Genomic DNA, 14,916 nt, shown 5'->3' on the forward strand with positions numbered 1-14,916 from the left:
TTTAGTACACTCTAGATTCCCAGAACTAGGTGGAGTTGTTGAGCAACCTCAGGGGGAGGGCAATCTCTGGAATCCATGAAATGAGAAAGGGTGGATATTTTCATCTCTGGAATCCCTCATTCGCTAATGGGTGGAGGAGGATTACCTATGGAAACCAGTACACGCCACAATTGACCACAATATGCAGGGTAGAGGTGGAATAGATCTCTGGAATCCCTGGTCTAGTCATTGGGACAAGCTTCATAAGCTAGGGGTGGCAGCATTGTTGGCAGTCTGTCAATGGTCCAGAGGAGAATTATTGACCTTATACCAATGACCATTTAGTAGCCTTACTACCTTTGATGTCCCAAATATGCTTGGACTGTCCACCTACCTGCACATGGTTGCTAGATTACAACACTATGTATGTTTTCCCTATACACCACAAGTCTGTCTGTGCACAGTTACAAGAGTTTAGTGATGTGTATAGTTACTAATTTGCATAGTAGAAAGGGGTGGAATAATGGATATGATATTGCAATCATGTATGTGGATTTAAAAATAGAATTTTGTATGTTGGACATTGATGTTAAATAATATACCATCCCCAAGTTGATCGCTATGCATACCCTAGTTAAATAGTGTATAGATCTCCTTGCTATGATGCAAGCTCTATGGAGGTCTCATTCCTCCTTAAGTCTGATTTGGAATTTTAAAATACCTCATGGTATCATTGGTTATCCACTTCAAGCTGGTGTCACGGTGGAACTTCCCTTTTTGATGACATATAGAATGACATTGTTGGTTCATGCAACAAACTTAGCATGTTGACTATGGCTTACTATAACTCTGACCCTAGTATTCCTTTGTATAAGATTTTTTGACTTATGCTACTAATTGTGGCTTATGCCATTGTCTGTGGCTTATTATTCTGGTCTTTCCTTGTATAATCTCTATTGTTACTACTATTTTTCTTAGTATTCAACTTTTATTCTATTTACATATGCCCTCTCTAAGGACTATGCAATTGTTAGTTTCCCATACATATGTATGCAGTAGAGTAGGGAAGCTCGTATCGAATTAATAGTTGTAACTATACATAACTTTCTTACATAGATAGCAAGAGAAATTCGTGCATGTATCTTTTAATGGCATTATCATCTTGCGCAATCATAACGTATTGCCATAACCTATGCATGATTGTCTAAATTCCAGCATGTGTTGTCTCACAATAATATTTTGGGTAAATGTTATGTGTTGTTTCATCATGAAGTATTGCTACAATCTGATGAAATGTAAACTAAAAATGTTGTCATTGTGTATTTATGGTTGGGCATGATGTTATATGTAATTGTAGCACTAGGCATAATACATTGTTACAAGATGTGAGTCTATGATAATATGCAGAGATTTCACATTCAGAGGTTTCACATTCGAACTTCTTAGACAGATACTTTAAATGCAATGACTACATTAATCTGTGAAATTCATTTTCCGATTCACTTATAATTAAAAGATGTAATTTCACTTAATGTTTGGGTTGGAACGAATGTACAGTTGAAAGATGTTTGGGTTGGAATGAATGTACTTGTGTATTGTTGTTTCATTCCTTTGTGGCATCTGGTTTGTGGAGAAATCTGGATTTTATGTCATTTTGGAAATGGTTTTGGTTCTGGTCAGATTTAGTCTATTGTCTTATTGAGTTTATATCAGATGGATCTAAGTTGTCCTTTTGTAAATTGCCATCTTGAGGAGCTTCTTTATTGCACTGTATCCATATTTGTTGATGTATTGAATGTTGGTTTATAAGGGAAATTCAATGCCTAGAGTGCATTGCCCATTTGTATTGTGTTTTAATTGGAAGTGCATTGATTTAAAAAGGTAAACTGATGCTCATAGTGGGCTGGTCTACCAGCCCATTTGCATTATATATTCATTTATAAGAGTCATTCAATGTCCATAGTTGGCATAATTGGAGGTAAATTGATTTGTAAGAGCAACTTTGCATTGTGTTTGGATTCGAAGTAAATTGGGTTATAAGGGAAATTCAATGCCGAGAGTGCATTACCCATTTGTATTATGTTTTAATTGGAGGTACATTGATTTATAAAGGTATTTTGATGCTCATAGTGGGCAGTCCAGCCCATTTGCATTGTGTTTTAATTCATTTATCTATTGTTTGGAATAGAGTCTGTGATAATATGCAGAGATTTCACATTCGAACTTCTTAGACAGATACTTTAAATGCAGTGAGTGCATTAATCTGTGAAATTCATTTTCCGATTCACTTACAGTTAAAAGATGTAATTTCACTTAATGTTTGGGTTGGAACAAATGTACAGTTGAAATATGTTTGGGTTGGAACAAATGTACTTGTGTATTGTTGTTTCATTCCTTTGTGGCATCTGGTTTGTGGAGAAATATGGATTTTATGTCATTTTGGAAATGGTTTTGGTTCTGGTTAGATTTAGTTTGTTGTCTTATTGAGTTGATATCAAATGGATCTAAGTTGTCCTTTTGTAAATTTCCATCTTGAGGAGCTTCTTTATTGCTCTGTCTCCATATTTGTTGATGTATTGAATGTTGGTTTATAAGGGAAATTCAATGCCTAGAGTGCATTGCCCATTTGTATTGTGTTTTAATTGGAAGTGCATTGATTTAAAAAGGTAAATTGATGCTCATAGAAATCTGGTCTACCAACCCATTTTGCATTGTATATTCATTTATAAGAGTTATTCAATGTCCATAGTTGGTAGAATTGGAGGTAAATTGATTTGTAAGGGCAACTTTGCATTGTGTTTGGATTCGAAGTAAATTGTGTTACAAGGGAAATTCAATGTCAATAGTGCATTACCCATTTGTGTTATGTTTTAATTGGAGGTACATTGATTTATAAAGGTATTTTGATGCTCATAGTGTGTAGTCTAGCCCATTTGCATTGCGTTTTAATTCATTTATGTATTGTTTGGAATAGAGTCTATGATAATATGCAGAGATTTCACATTCAGAGGTTTCACATTCGAACTTCTTAAACATATACTTTAAATGCAGTGAGCACATTAATCTGTCAAATTCGTTTTCCGATTCACTTACAGTTAAAATATGTTATTTCATTTAATGTTTGGGTTGGAACGAATGTACTTGTGTATTGTTGTTTCATTCCTTTGTGGCATCTGGTTTGTCGAGAAATTTGGATTTTATGTCATTTTGAAAATGATTTTGGTTGTCGTCAGATTTAGCCTGTTGTCTTATTGAGTTGATATCATATGGATCTAAGTTGTCCTTTTGTAAATTTCCATCTTGAGGAGCTTCTTTATTTCTCTGTCTCCATATTTGTTGATGTATTGAATGTTGATTTATAAGGGAAATTCAATGCCCAAAGTGCATTGCCCATTTGTATTGTGTTTTAATTGGAAGTGCATTGATTTAAAAAGGTAAACTGATGCTCATAGAAATCTGGTCTACCAGCCCATTTTGCATTGTATATTCATTTATAAGAGTCATTCAATGTCCATAGTTGGTAGAATTTGAGGTAAATTGATCTGTAAGAGCAACTTTGCATTGTGTTTGGATTCGAAGTAAATTGGGTTACAAGGGAAATTCAATTGTTGAGAGTGCATTACCCATTTGTATTATATTTTAATTGAAGGTACATTGATTTATAAAGGTATTTTGATGCTCATAGTGTGGAGTCCAGCGCATTTGCATTGTTGTTTAATTCATTATCTATTGTTTGGAATATATTCTGTGATAATATGCAGAGATTTCACATTCAGAGGTTTCACATTCGAACTTCTTAGATAGATACTTTAAATGCAGTGAGCGCACTAATCTGTGAAATTTATTTTCTGATTCACTTACAATTAAAAGATGTAATTGCACTTAATGTTTGGGTTGGAATGAATGTATAGTTGAAAAATGTTTAAGTTGGAACGAATGTACTTGTGTATTGTTGTTTCATTCCTTTGTGGCATCTGGTTTGTGGAGAAATCTGGATTTTATGTCATTTTGGAAATGGTTTTGGTTCTGGTCAAATTTAGTTTGTTGTCTTATTGAGTTGATATCAGATGGATCTAAGTTGTCCTTTTGTAAATTGCCATCTTGAGGAGCTTCTTTATTGCTCTGTCTCCATATTTTTTGATGTATTGAATGTTGGTTTATAAGGGAAATTCAATGCCCAGAGTGCATTGCCCATTTGTATTGTGTTTTAATTGGAAGTGCATTGATTTAAAAAGGTAAACTGATGCTCATAGTGGGCTAGTCTACCAGCCCATTTGCATTGTATATTCATTTATAAGAGTCATTCAATGTTCGTAGTTGGCAGAATTGGAGGTAAATTGATTTGTAAGAGAAGCCTTGCATTGTGTTTGGATTCGAAGTAAATTGGATTAAAGGGAAATTCAATGTCGAGAGTGCATTACCCATTTGTATTATGTTTTAATTGGAAGTAAGTTGTCTTTTTGTAACTTGCCATGTTGAGGAGCTTCTTTATTGCTATGTCTCCAAATTTGTTGATGTAGGGAATGTTAGGTTCTTTGACATATTTGTTGATGTATGGAATGCTAGTTTCTTTGTGAATATGAAACTAATAGCTATGTACTTTTGTTGTTCACTGTTTTATGAAATTTTCATATTAAAATAAGTGACTTGTTCAAGATTTCATTATTCACTCATTGTCATCATATTTACAACTCAGTTATAAATGTATTGTAAATCATTTGGTGTGTAGAGGCATAACAAAAAATCCCATTTGCATTCTCAGGTAAGATTTCTACATTATAATAGACTATAGATGTTCCTTCTAAAATGGATTTTGGTTACAATGCCACAAACAATATGAAATAAAACAACCTAGGTTGTAAGCCAAAATATTTCTGTGACAAGAAAAAGATACAATCCATCCAAAATCCACATCATAATGTGGTTACAACCAAAAACATATGACACCCCTATTCTTTATGGCCTTGAGAATCTTGAGTGCCAAAACTCCCTGAGTTACTTGCTTGAGCCAGGTAGGTTGGCCTACCTAAAAGGGTTGATTAGGAAATGGTTGATTGTTGCCATATGATTGAGTCCAATTTTCACCTTCCAACCATGGAGGAATTGAGTACCCATACCTCACATTTTCACTACTAACCCCTGCATTAAGTGGAGGTGTGTAATGAGCATACATAGAATTGACACCTCCTCTAGTAGGAATAAGGCAAGTGGGTAAACCCTCAGTTTGATAGTGAGGCACTTGAATGTTTATGAGGTCTTGGAATAATGGTGTATTATCTGCAATATTGTCCAATGAGTTTGAAATAATCCTGGTTTCATCAGCTATGCTTGCATCATTGTCAACCATATTGATCATCCCTTGTTCCTTTTCAAGCATTTGTTGTGTCTTTCTTGATTCCTTTTCCTGTCTTTCCATTTGTTTTTGTTGGTCCTTAACTTTCCTTTATTTATCTCTTTCAAGCCTTTCATCTGCTCGACGTTGTGTTGCAACAATCCTTGTTGCCTTCTTCTCCTTGACTAGATCCTTCTTTTTCTGTTTTAATTCCTGCATTTCAAATTTCTTTTTTTCAGACTCAACTAACAGGTTTATATAGTCTTCTGAGGTGAGTAACTGTGAACTTCGGCCCAAACGAAGACTACCCAGTGTACCTTGCTTTTTTTTCATTGATACTCTCTCTACTGGTAACTTTAGGAATCAACCAAGTATCTTCTCCACCCCTCCCACCTGCATTTCATTTCTTGGTACTTCCCTTTCAGTATCTAAGACCACTGATTGAACTATATCATTATCTTCATTTGATGCCTCAGTATGTGCTTCATCTTCTTTCATTGATCTGTTGTCCAAAAAAAAATTGAACAATTTCACTATTCAATTATGTTGGTTGTGAGGGCATGTTCATGCTTTGTTAATTGGTTGTTGAGACACTATGTCCATTCATATTAATCATGGCTTCTGCCAGCCATGACGGTGGGGTTACTTGGCTTGGCAATGTCAATTGGTCATTGTCAACTGCATGTTCAACAATGTCATTAACAATATCAACAACAAGATTTTCATGTTCTTGAGTTGGTAGAACGATCTCCATGTTATTGTGAATTTGTTCATGATTATACTATGTTTCACATACAATTTCATCATCTTCATCATATAAGTGTCCTTGAGAGAGGGAAATCATATTACTAGTTGCAACCACATCATCTTGTTCATCTACTTCTTGCACTTCAACACATGTTTGGACATGCCCTTCTTCCTGACCATCCACATGAAACGCCTGGCTACAACCAGTATCATGCATAAGAGCATCATAATTCAGTGGCCATATTCCTGTCCTCCTAAAGCCAACCTTCATATTTGATGGTGTCAGAGCCCTTTTAAAAGCTTTACTTGCAAGCTCTGCTAGCTCGAACCTTTTCACCTCAACCCTTGGATTCTTTGCCATCCATGCAGCACGCTCTGACCTAAAATAGTTCTTGAAAGGGCCAAACACACTAACATCAAGGGGTTGCAATCTATGAGTGGTATGAGCGGGCAATGTCAACAGGTCGATGCCTAAATTGTTTGCTTCCTCAATTGTTTGTACAACCATGTGGCTCTCATGGCCATCTAATATCAATAGGTGTTTGTTATTAGGTGATACGCCACCTGGTATCGATGTAGCTAAGTGAAAAAGAAAACTTAAAAACAGTTCTTTAGTAATCCATGCATGCACCTGGTTCACAATTCTGTATAAAGTTTTTCAGTTGACTTTTACCTTTGAATAGATAAAATCCTAGAATTGAAGTACCAATTGCATTGACACAACATAAAATAGTTATCCACTCCCTACTCTTAGGCAAAATCTTTAGCACATTTCGGCTCCCTCTCGTGGAAATTACTCGCATGCCACAATTCCTCCCTGCCTATAAACCTGCTTCATCACAGTTCCACATATGGTCTGCTCCATAAGAATTTTTATTGTACGCACTAGAAAGAGTGTCATAGAACTTCTGCACAACTGCATGGCGCAAATTTAATGCTCTGTCTCTGTCAAGGCCCTCAGTTGTACGCAATACAAGGTCTGGATGCATTTTTTTAAACCCAAACCACCATGATTTACCAGGAAACCAATCTTTGAATGGGTTTGGCCTCCCTTGATAGATTTGAGCAACTGTGGATTTGAGTTGTATCAACTCTAGCCCATGTCCCAATTGGGCCATCTCTTTACACCACTCAACCACCTCGGCCTCCTCCTCGTCAGTCATAACTATAAGAAGCCCTCTACATTTTGTATGAGTCAGTCCATTTATCCAATAATGTATTGATGAGGGAGGAATACCATGTTTTTTTGCAGATGCCCAAACTAAGTATCCATTAAACTCTATGTCGTCAATTGCAACTAACATTTCTTCTTTTTTCCATCCTCTTATAGCGTTGATATTTTTAGTTGAACTTTCCCCTTGGACTGTTGTTGACGGTGGCTTTGTGGGTGATGGTGTGACAACATCAACTTCAGTCGCATGGTCATCCTCAACAACATTCCTTGGGGCATTGTTGACATTGACATCACCTGTCCTGTCCTCATCTGACGATGGGCATCGCAGCTGGGCACCCCTTGTCACTCTCCTGCCACTTCTCCTTGTATGAGCAACATAACTAACTCTTGCCATAGATGCAACAACCTACAGAATTATTGCATGCATTTAGTTAAGAATATTTGTAAATTATGCTTTCATACAAGGCAAAAATACTTCTACTTTATTACAGACAATTATCAACATGTATGTTAGTATCCTTGAAAAATCAAATCTACAGAATCATTTTGTTGTATGTCTTCAAAATTATCAGTGATTGTTGTTTTGATAACTTGTTTTTACACTTAAAATACCATGACTGTATTTGTACTTGGAAAACTATTGTCGGTTTCCACCTTCTTCTGGTACTATGAGAAGATCTGGTAGTTATTGTTGTTTGAATTAATTTGTTTAGACTCATGTTTGTTATCGCAATTGAATTCATTCATGGCCCACACTGTCTCACCAAGTGGACCTGCATTGTCAATCATGTAGTTCAAGTAGTGTTTGCCTTATGTTGCTTTCAAGTTGAAAAGAACTTTTGAGTAATAAGAAACTTCCATTGTAGTAGAAGTTTCTCCTACAAGATTTGATCCAGGATTGCTAGTGTCAATATTGTAGGCTTGTCTTGGTGTTTTCATATATTCTAGCCTCTGCCAACAGCAATGGTCTGAGTTACCATAACCAACCTGAGAACATATTGAAGGGAATGATGTTTTCCTACACAGTAATGAACTCTAAGATGAGGTCAACATTTGGTATTCTCAAGGATGCACTGATGGGAGTGGGCTCATGTGTTTGGTAGGATGTATTTGAGAGTTATACTATTGGAGGATTATGCGATGATTTTGGGCTTGGATTTTATGAGGACAACACAAACATTTCCTTTGTTGGAGAAGGATAAACTTTTTATCATTAGAGACCATGGAGCTCAGATAGTGCCAATGGTGAAGAAGAGTAGTGTGGGATATCATTCAATGGTATTCACAGTTGTGTTGTATGAGATAGATCCTCAGTTACATAAGTTTGAGAAGGGGATATATGATTTTCAATTGACTGAGAAATGGCTTGCAAAGATGAGTTGTTCGAAAATAAAGATTGAAGGAGTGCGGAGATACACAAGGAAAAGACATTCGTTAGATACCTTAGTTGCTTAGAGTCAAGGGAGTGACTTTCAAGTCTTCCTATCTATATAAAATATTTTGTGTGAGGGATGACTGACTGCCTTAGCGTAGAAGTTTCTCTTGCAAGATTTGATCCAGGATTGCTAGTGTCAATATTGTAGGCTTGTCTTGGTGTTTTCATATATTCTAGCCTCTGCCAACAGTAATGGTCTGAGTTACCATAACCAACCTGAGAACATATTGAAGGGAATGATGAGCACATTAATTGACCAAGTTCAATCTAATTGTAATACTTCATAATTTTATGAGGAAGACATAACATTTCATTCAAATATTCAGCACAAGATTAATGTCTCATAGGTTCTGTTCTTTTTCATCTGTAGCTAGTCATACTAGCCAATACTCTTCATTATGGTTGTGTCATATTTTCCAATCAACTTTAAAATGATTCAGAATATAGAAAAATAGAAAAAATATATATTTTCATGAAAATGAAATTGTAAGAACTGAAATAAAAAACTGTGAGAAATGAAAATAGAACTGTAAGAAAAATGTGTTGTAATTGAAATAACTAACCTAAATATACTGTCAAATGTTTTGTGATGGTTTGTCTCCAAGGCTGGTGAATAGTTTGAATGCATAACATGCAACTTCAACAGTGGTTGAACTTCTTTTATAGTTTTTTGCACTTGAATTTAATTGGTGGTAAGGATGGACATGGATTGCAATGGCTTCATTTTGAATATGTGATCTGGATTTAATTGGATGTGATCCAATGGTTGGGAATTTGTTATTTTTTGATCCATGTGCTTTGATATGTTTTAATGAGAAATAGAATGGGTTGGGTGTCATTTATTGAAGTTATTGGGTTGGGTGTCATTTATTGAACACAATGGGTTTAAATGTTATTGGGTTGGGTGTCATTTATTGAACACAACAAGTTTAAATGTTGAACAACATAGCAGTTATCACTGACATACATTCACTTTTATTATGTGCAGGTACGAATATTTATTTGGACTACATAGCTCTAGTTCAGATGAGTGGACGTTCAAGTGATTGCTACTTTGTACTTCTGGAATAACCACTCTGGAAGGATTTATGGTTTTATCTGTTTTCTAATTGGGTCAATATGATTTGTACTTTTAAGTATTAAGATACTATTTATGGACAGCTGTGGGCCCAATGCATGTACTGGGAAATTTTGGGCATAAATTAAAACATATTTGCAATTAATGTTATTTATTTTTGTTTAAATATTGGTTGCATATCTCTCAATTTTTGGTAGTTTGGTGAAACCAGTACTATATCAATTAATGGTCCCCGAACAACATTAGACATCTCTACCCTAAGTGCATTAACTTAGCATTCGCACAATTGATAACACATTATTATATATATTAATTTATCTTTCACCCTTTTTAAAATCTATTATGATATTATTTAATTAAATATATGCGTTTTTCTAATTCTAATAAAAAAATAATTAATAACGCATATACTTAAGAATGATTAAATAAAAAAAAACCTAGCAATTTACATCTAAAATCACCATTCAATATCTTTGCATGGCCTTTTTGCAAACAATGGCTTTGGAAGAACGGGCGAATTTTCCCAAACCGTCCACAATTTTTTAAATCTGCCAGTACGAAAATCAATTGGGATCATTTTGCGAAAAAACCATGTCGCTGTTTTCTGAAATTTACTTCCAATGGTCCAAAACGTGCACTCGACATCTGCTAGGTCTGCGAAAATTAAATTTGAGGTTGATGACATTGTCTTGCTTTGAGCACATTCCTCATTCAAAAATATTTATGGTGGCAATAAACATATGAATCCTGAGAAAAATGATCAGCCAAAAGAATTGTGTGTGTGAAATGTCGATTTGTCAGATCGCATTGGTCCCCATTAGAGTCAAAGGCATTCCTTTCTCCACAGGCCTGGCAATGCTAATCTGATCTCTGAAGACTAGTAACAAGTAGAAATACTAGTAAAAAAACACATCCCTTAGCCGATTCAAGTAGGTGATTTCTACTCCATCAGTCATTAAAGTCCAGCTATATCATATCTTACGCTTTGAAGAAGAGTATATAGCAAATTATATTAAGGAAACCCAATACCAATAATTATGCTTTCATAAATTTGCTATTGTTAACATGTTGGCATCCACACGTTCCTTGCCCCTCAGGCTTGCTGCACACAGTGACTGATATGAAGGGTTTTGTTTGAAGACCAAATTGTTGAAATCAATACTTTGGGAAGCATTTATACTGTTAATTGTTAAAGAATCATTCAATTAGTAGTCGTTAAATAGGAAGAAGAGCATGCAGTTTTGCTTCCAGTTAAAAGCTTTTCCACACCTCCAGACAATCAAAAGAAAATTAAGCAAACTGATTCCAGTGTTTTACATACAACACTCTTCTGAAATGCCTTTCTATGAATCTATTGTCATTGACAGTCCACCACCCACATCTTTCGATAACCAAAATTGCTGTTCTTTCTCATCCCATGTCTTTGCAAAGATTATCATTGTCCCATATTTGAAAAGTGGCAAGGCATGATTTCCAAATAAAGGGTGTAATTTCCTTAATGTGCTTAAGCAAATTTCTGTATCTGTCTCCATTTCCTTGAAAAGACAAATTTGCCAGATAGAAAATGGATTATCTACTAGTATGTATTCCAGAAGAATACAGATTTGATAAGCTTTTAGGATAGCCCAAAATTGTCTTATGAGGAATGTGTTTATAGACGAGTCCTCTATATAATGGAGGTCGATCAACTAATTTTTGGAAGACGTCTACAAAGCACGTTGGAAATATGCTCTTCAATTTTTTTATCATAACCAGTACCTAATACCAACAAATCAGCTCTGACCTCTATTCCATCATCTAGTACGATCCCCCTACTCTAAGAATTGAAATTGGAAGATTTTGGAAAGAGTATGAAACCTTCCTCTGCTTTTGGAAATAAACCATCTGGAAGTGATGCAATAAGCTTCATGGGAAATTGGACTTTTGTGTTCTTCAATGAGGAGAAGGCAAGAAGTAGTCATTGTTTCCAAAAAAATTTACAAATGCCAATCCAACCAATCCAGAAAAAAATACACGGTAGTGCCTTGGATATTAGACCTTAATAGCTGTTGCAAAAAGATAAATTGCCAAAACAATGTTGGAAGCTCGGATAAATATAAAGTATTCATGCTCCCCTATATCTTCTCCCATAGATGATGTGCAAGGCCTTTGAGGATGCATGTCAATGTGCCACTGCTGAGAGGGAAACTCCGCAATATGTTGGTGACAAGAACAACAATATTAAACGATATTGAATTTGAAAAGTCAGAATTCAATATTTTTTTGAAAAAGTGACATTAAAGATTTTAGTCTACAAGTTTCGAACCACCCAGTGTCTTGAAAATGAACCACACCTGGGACCAAAATCTTGAATATGACTTTTCCGAAAAATATTTATATTAATATTAAACTATGTTAAACTATTTGTACCAATACATAATGCAAAGCACACCTGCCATCAGTGTTAACTGTTCATAAATTAGAGCCCCTGGAGTTTGTCCTAAAAAAAAATTAGCTCTACCAGATTTTGCTACAACACAATGCACAATAATATCAATACAATCCACAAATGAAGTAAGTACAAAATGCTTCAGGCGCAACAAGACCGTAGGAATGAGGTTGTGGACAGAATGAAATGAAACCCCCGTCATAAACTTGCAAACCCTGAACTAGCATTGTTCTCTTACAATGTGATTTTCCTTTTCTTTATTTAACCAGAAAGCAGGGGAGGCTCAACAACCACTCTCACAAACACCAAAGCAGTCATTGTCAACATTTTCATAGACACAGGCACCACCGTGCTTGAGACGTTCTTTTTGGTTGTGGTAAAGAGGACGTTTACCACAAAATTCCGATTTTGCGGCTGTGGAAATTTTCAACCCTATTTTCTCTCCACAGAATGAAATGGCGGTTGACGAGTAACCAAATGAAAGTAGCATTTATGAGGCGAAGGGAAGGGGGAGTTGAATCGGGAATTTTGCCAACAGAGGAACTCCTGGGGTCACTGATGAAAAGAGGAAGACATATAATAAATATGAAAATAAAGGGCAAAGACTTACTTTTACCGCATTTCTAGGCAGATCCATGGCTTGGGTGACATTGATGCCCAACTGCTTAACGTCGTCGATGTTGAGGACATTACGGAGGTATGGGACTCCTTATCGATGACACAGGATTCTACCGAGCAAGCCTAGAACCAAATATAATCATTTGGAGAGCGTATTAAAATGAGAAGAATGCCAATTGACAGGGAATTCGTAGGCGAGATAAACAGATAGTAGAGGCCGGATGATCGAAGCCCTAAAAGTGGAACCCTTACAGAAAAGCCCAGAGATCAAAGTCCACGTGTCAAATTTTAATGGGAGGAAGGAAGGCTAAAATAACACAGTGCGATAGGTTGGGGTGAACAGTGTCTTCTCACCCCAAGCTCAGAGAGAACGGTTTTCAGCATAATTAAATATTGCCATTTTTTTCATTTTAGTTTATTAACATTGTGGTATTACTTATATATAAGTAACACTAAGATGTGTAATTTAATATAATAATGGCATTTGCACTAAATGTTGCAAAGGAAACGTTGTAAGGCATAAATTGAATTATGCAAATACAACAAAAAAATACTTTGATAAAGAATAAAAATATATTGAGTGCTCACATCAATGTCCCATTAACTGGAACCACTTAGTAGACATATCTATGAACATTAGAATTACACACAATGATCAGGAAATTTCTCATATAGAAACAACACCTTCCACAACAACCTTTTCTCACATCCACATTTTAAAGTAGACATATCTATCAACATTAGGATTACATACCATGATCAGGAAATTTCCCATATACAAACAACACCTTCCACAACAACCTTTTCTCACATCCACATTTTAAAAAATGGCTTGGAACATGATTGGAATATCCCATATTGCCTTTTTCATTATGTAGATAAATCTTTCCCATATACAAACAACACCTTCCACAACAACCTTTTCTCAAATCCACATTTTAAAAAATGCCTTGGAACATGATTGGAATATCCCATATTGCCTTTTTCATTATGTAAATAAATTTTCCACATTACTATTTTCATCATGAAGATTGTTAGTTCATTGTTGTAAAGTGTCAGTGTGTTAAATTCAATACTACAAGTTCAACAAGTGAAAAACATTCCTTAATTAGCGTAATATGCATTTTTCTCTCACCGTGTATTTTTCAGTCATTCATTACAAAACTTCCATCAAATAACACAAGTAACAGATTAACATGTATTTTGTCTTCATTATTTTCATCACGGAGCCAAGAAACACGAAATCCTAGAGTGGGTGTTCGTTATATCCAAATTGTTGCAATGGATGTGACCTGCCATCAAAAAGAGCATTCCCATCCTTAGATGAACCCCATTCTTCTTCAGTTGACCACTTGATTTTATTCAATTCCCATCATTTTTTCTCCATTCATTTGCCCCATCTTCTTATCTATCAAAGGACTGCCCTGGTCCTTCGAAGCATTACCACTAGTAACAAGGAGATCATCAGAAAACACACTTTACAACTTTGAATAGGGTTGAGACATATCACATACAAGAGTCTTCAAGCTGCAATATTTTGTTCAAATAATGCATGCTAAGATCATTTTTCTTAAATTTCAATTTATAATAAGTTGTAATTTAATATTTAAAATAATTATTTTAAAAAAATGTAGTAAACTAACAAAAAAACGTATGCAATAATGTGCCAAATTATATAGAGTAAGTTATGTATGAGTGGGTACTATGAGATATTAAGTGTAATAAAAAGTAATTGAATGGTGTTTCTCATAACTTTGGAAATTATAATAATTGTTATTTTATTTTTTAATTATTAATAATTATAATACATTTAATATAGATGAAATATTATTAATTAAACAGAAATCGAAATAAACAACTTCTAAAAACACCATTTTGCACTTTCAATTATATTTTAAATTATCCCACATGGATGTCAACGATATGTCATGTACTTGTTCACTATTTTTTTATTGATATCATTAATAAACAACTTTTAAGAACACCATTTAGCACTTTCAATTATATTTTAAATTATCCCACATGGATGTCAACGATATCTCATGTAATTGTTTTGTTTTATTAATGATAATGACCATAAAAGTACATCGAAGCATATTCAATGCACCTTAGTTGCAACTTGCAA

General features: G+C 35.0%; 2 long non-coding RNA genes across 2 annotated transcripts in view; one reads left to right on the forward strand and one right to left on the reverse strand.

Annotated features, from left to right (window-relative positions):
- LOC149234934 (uncharacterized) overlaps window positions 1–9,848 on the forward strand; it is a 54,735-nt gene extending 44,887 nt beyond the window's left edge. The window contains exon 3 of the long non-coding RNA XR_016268240.1: window positions 9,656–9,848. This is a non-coding gene — a long non-coding RNA (uncharacterized LOC149234934). The remainder of the gene's footprint in view (window positions 1–9,655) is intronic.
- Window positions 9,849–11,450: 1,602 nt separating this feature from the next.
- LOC149234935 (uncharacterized) lies at window positions 11,451–13,177 on the reverse strand. The gene is made up of 2 exons (XR_016268243.1): window positions 12,784–13,177; window positions 11,451–11,920 (listed from the first exon to the last, which is right to left on the reverse strand). It is a non-coding gene; the product is annotated as an uncharacterized LOC149234935 (long non-coding RNA).
- Between the last annotated feature and the right edge of the window lie 1,739 nt (window positions 13,178–14,916).

This window comes from Pinus tabuliformis, chromosome 8 (genome assembly GCF_031772625.1).
Source record: "Pinus tabuliformis cultivar Carrire ecotype Pingquan chromosome 8, CPIR1, whole genome shotgun sequence".
NCBI classification, from domain to species: Eukaryota; Viridiplantae; Streptophyta; class Pinopsida; order Pinales; family Pinaceae; genus Pinus; species Pinus tabuliformis.